Genomic DNA, 4,959 nt, shown 5'->3' with positions numbered 1-4,959 from the left:
TCTACTCCCTTTCCCTACACCACCCCTTGAGTATGCGTGTGAGGGACAAGGAAGAAGGGACTAGTTGCTATAGAGTCAATCCAGACTCTGGGTAACACCATGTGTGTCAAAGTAGAATTGTGTCCCGTAGAGAGTTTATTTTTGTTTTTTAAATATAATTTTATTTTGTTGTTGTTGCAAATATGCACAGCAAAACGTACCATTTAGTGACATTGATTATATTCAAGTTGTGCACATTCTCACCCTCATTTTCTGAGTTATTTCTCCTTCGTTAACATGAATTTACTGCCCTCTAATTTTCCTATCTAGGAGCTCTGGTAGTGCCTAAGGCATTTGATTAAAATGTTCAGTAATGCTAGCTGGGCACCATCCTGTTCTTCTAGTCTCATGGCAAAGGAGGCAGTTGTTTGTAGAGGCAATAGGCAACACATTCCATAGTCTCCTAGTCCTGACTCTCCTTCTTCCTCTATTGTTCCAAGTGAATGGAGACCAATTGTTGTGCCTTGGATGGCCACTTGGAAGCTTTTAAGACCTCAGGCACTACATATCAAATTAGGAGGTGGAATGGAGGCACTAAACATATTATTAAACAAATTAACTGGGATGTCCCATGAAACCATGACCCTAAACCTCCAAACCAAGAAACTAAGCCACATGAGGTGTTTGATCTTACATAAGCAGCCTCAGCATCTATTCTTTTTCTTTCTTCCTTTTTTTTTTTTTTTTGTCATTATTGTCACTATATCACACAATTTCTGCCAATTCAACTTTTTATAGGTGTACAACTTATGGACAGCAATTACAATAATCAGCTGTGGAAACCTACCCTTAATCAATGCAATATTTCCATCATTGTAACTCCCCTTTCCCCCCTTCCTCCTCCCCCTAGTGTTGTTGTTGTTGTTAGGTGCCATCAAGTCTGACCCGACTCATAGCGACTCCTCCTTGGGTTTCCAAGGCAGTAAGTAAGTAATCACTAATAAACTTTGTTCTCTCTACATTTGCCTTTTCTTGTCTTTTTGTATAAGGAGGTTGTGATAGTTGGAGCTGTGTGTCAACTTGGCTGGACCACAATTCTGTGGGGTTTAAGCAATTGTGATATGGGTTGTTCCAATGATGGGATCAGATGTATATGTTTTGAGCAGCCAGTCTGTTGAAAGGGAGTTTCCCTATGGGTGTGGCCTGCTTCCAGTATATTTATGGACAAATATACTCTGGTAGCATAGTGCCTAAGGCACTTGACTGCTAACCAGAAGGCTGGCAGTTCAAACCCGCCAGCCACTCCTCAGAAGGAAGGTTGGGCAATCCTACTTCCGTAGTGATACTGCCTCGGAAACCCAAGGAGGGGTCGCTATGAGTCGGGGGCGACTCGACGGCAAATAACAACAACAACAACAACATACTGGGAAAAAAAGTCTGGGAAAAAAGACACTCTTCTGTGGATTGGGATTCTGTTGTGCTGCCTACAACTGTCTGTGAGTGAACAATCCACCATTAGGCCTGGAGATCTTGGATTCTGCCAACCTTGAGCTCCTCAGCCCCTGCAGCTGCGTGAATTGGGAAAAGCCTCCAGCTTGACATTTGATCCAAGAACTTTGGACTTGCCAGTTTCCATAAGTGTGTGAGCCATTTTCTTAAGATAAATTTCCCTTTCTTTCTCTATATATAAGCTTTACTCGTTTTGTTTCTCTAGAGAACCCAGTCTAACACAGAGGTCATACAATATTTGTCCTTTTGTGATTAACGTATTTCACTCACCATAATGTCTTCCAGCTCCATCCATATTGTAGCATGTATCAAGACTTCATTTCTCCTACTGGTTGAGTAGCAGTCCATTGTATGTGAGTACCACATTTTGTTTATCCTTTCATCTGTTGATGGACATTTAGGTTGTTTCCACCTTTTGGCTATTGTGAATAGTGCTACAATGAACATTAATGTGCAAATCTCTGTTTGAGTCTCTGCTTTCAAGTCTTTTGGGTATATACCTAGGAGCGGAATTGCAGGGTCATATGGCAGTTCAGTATTTTGAGAAACCACCACACTGTTTTCCACGACAGCTCTACAGTTTTGAATTCCCACCAGCAATGGATGTTGTTATTGTTATGTGCCATAAACTCGGACCCGACTCATAGCAACACCTCCTTGGGTTTCCGAGGCGGTATCACTACAGAAGTAGATTGCCCAACCTTCCTTCCAAGGAGTGGCTGGTGGGCTTGAACCACCAGCCTTCTGGTTAGCAGTCAAATGCCTTAGGCACTACACTACCAGAGCTCCCGCAGCAATGGATAAGGGTTCCAATTTCCCAACATCCTCTCTGACTTTTCTTTTTAATCTTAGACATCCTACTGGAAGTAAAATGAGATCTCATTGTTTTGATTTGCATCTCTTTGATGACTAATGACACCAAGCATCTTTTCATGTGTTTGGTGGCCAACATCATAGGGGTTTCAAGGGCTGATTTTTCAGAAGTAGATCACAAAGCCTTTCTTCCAAGACACCTCTTGTGGATTTGAACCTCCAGTTAGCAGCCAAGCACTAATCTTTTGCACCACCTATGGATTCCATGGGGATAATACAAAGAAAAAAGCCCTCTCCCTGCCTGATCCCCATTCAACGTCTGCCAGGTCCTCTCTGAAGCTTTGAGAGAGAGGCTCCCTGCCCAGCTCCTGAAGAAAGTGTACTGAATTGGACTTGGAAGAGGAAATAGTACCCTAAGAACCTGAATATTCACATAGAATCTCACTGTTTCAATACCTAGATATGACTGAAAAGTTACTGGATCAGATGGAGATATAACTAATATTCCCCTCTATCCAGTGGGAAGAAAGATTTGGTCATTTAAAATAATAATATTAATAGTCATCATTTCCAACTCATAGTGACCCCCAAAGGGTTCCCAATGCTGTAAATCTTTACAGAAGCAGACTGACTCATCTTTCCCTCACTAAGCAGCTGGGGAGTTCAAACCACCAATCTTTTGGTTAGCAGCCAAATGCCTTAACCACAGCTCCACTTAAAAAAAAAAAAAAAAACACCAAACTCACTGCTGTCCAATCAGATCAGACTCATAGTGACCCCTCCTTGGGTTTCCAAGGCAGTATCACTACAGAAGTAGATTGCCCAATCTTCCTTCTGAGGAGTGGCTGGTGGGTTTGAACTGCCAGACTTCTGGTTAGCAGTCAAAAAGCAGGTAGCAAATACTGGAAAAAGCAAAACCTTCAATGTTTATACTTCAATGTATTGAGACTCCTTAAACAACCAGTTACAAGTGTTAGCTACCACCTTGGGGGTGAGGAAAACACAGATCTTCAGAACTCATAGACCTGGCTATCTTCTTAGAAGAGGAGGAAATGTGATTCCTTTGTGGTGAACCCATTTCTGAAAACAAACAAAAAATTTAAACTAAAAATAATTTTTCTCAATAGGTTATCTGCCTAACCACAGGGGTCTGGACTTTTTCTTATTGATAAAAGGAGCTTTAAAGCATTTTGAGTAGGGTGTAGATGTAATCATTTTTGAGTTTCAGAATGTGCATCTTGATTCATACTACATTTTTTTAAATTAAACTTTTTATTTTGAAATACTTGTAGATTCACATTCAGCTGTAACAAATAAAACAGAGATCCCGTGTACCCTTTATCCAGTTTCCTCAACGGTAACAGCTTGTGAAACTACTGTGCAATATTGAAACCAAGATATTGACATTGATACAGTCAAGATAGAGAAAAGTTCCATTCCCACAAGGATCCCTTATGTTGCCCTTTCATGGCAGCACCTAATTCCCTCCCTCTCCTTAACTCCTGGCAACCACTAACCTGTTCTCCATATCTATAATGTTGCCATTTTAAGAATGTTATATAAATAGAATCATACAAACACATGGTTTTGGGAATGGCTTTGTTCACTCAACTTAACTCTAGAAATTCATCCAGGTTGTTTAATGTATTGATAGTTCATTTCTTTTATCGATGACTAGCATTCTGTGATATGGATGTTCCACAGTTTGCTTAACCATACATTTGGTTGAAAGACATCTAAGTTGTTTCCAGTTTGGGACCATTATAAATAAGGTTGCAATAAATATACATGTATAGGTTTTTTGTCTTTACTTCTCTGGGATAAATGGCCACGATTGGAAACGTTGGGTTGGATGGTAGTTATATGTTTTGTTATGTTTTTCAAGAAACTGGCCAACTGAGTGGCAGTGGTTGTGTCATTTTACATTCCCAAACCAAACCAAAACCAAAAACCCCTCTGCCATTAAGTTGATTCTGACTCATAGCGACCCTATAGGACACAATAGAACTCCCCCATGGGGTTTCCAAGGCTGTAATCTTTATGAGAACAAACTGCCACCTCTTTCTCCTGCAGAGAAGCTGGTAGGTTCAAACCACCAACCTTTCCAGTTTCTCTACCTCCTCACCAGCATTTGGTGGTGTCACTATTTTTTTTGTTTGTTTTTGAGATTTTGATAGGTGTATAGTAATATCTCATTTTAACTTGCATTTTCCTAGTGGCTAATGATGAACATCTTTTCATGTACTTACTTGCCATCTATAGTGAAGTATCTCTTCAGTGAAATGTTTTTTGCCCATTTTGTAATTGAATTATTTGGGTATTTTACTGATGAGGTTACAAGAGTTCTTCATATATTCTAGAAAGTAGTCCTTTGTTAGATATCGGGTTTGCAAGTATTTTCTCCCACTCTATAGCTTGTCTTTTCATCCTTTTAACCAGGTCTTGGGAGCATTGGTGGTGTAGTGCTTAAGGCATTTGACTGCTAACCAGAAGGCTGGTGGTTCAAAGCCACCAGCCACTCCTCAGAAGGAAGACTGGGTAATCTACTTCTGTAAAGATATCACCTCAGAAACCCAAGGAGGGGACGCTATGAGTCGGATTGGACGCCACAGCGGTGAGTTGTTTTTTTTTTTTGGTTTACACATATGCAGTATATAT

This window comes from Orycteropus afer, unplaced genomic scaffold (assembly GCF_000298275.1).
Source record: "Orycteropus afer afer isolate SDZICR_OR568_19922 unplaced genomic scaffold, OryAfe1.0 scaffold00015, whole genome shotgun sequence".
Classification (NCBI taxonomy): Eukaryota; Metazoa; Chordata; class Mammalia; order Tubulidentata; family Orycteropodidae; genus Orycteropus; species Orycteropus afer.
The sequence above is the reverse complement of the archived record's forward strand: the minus strand, read 5'-3'. Positions refer to the sequence as shown.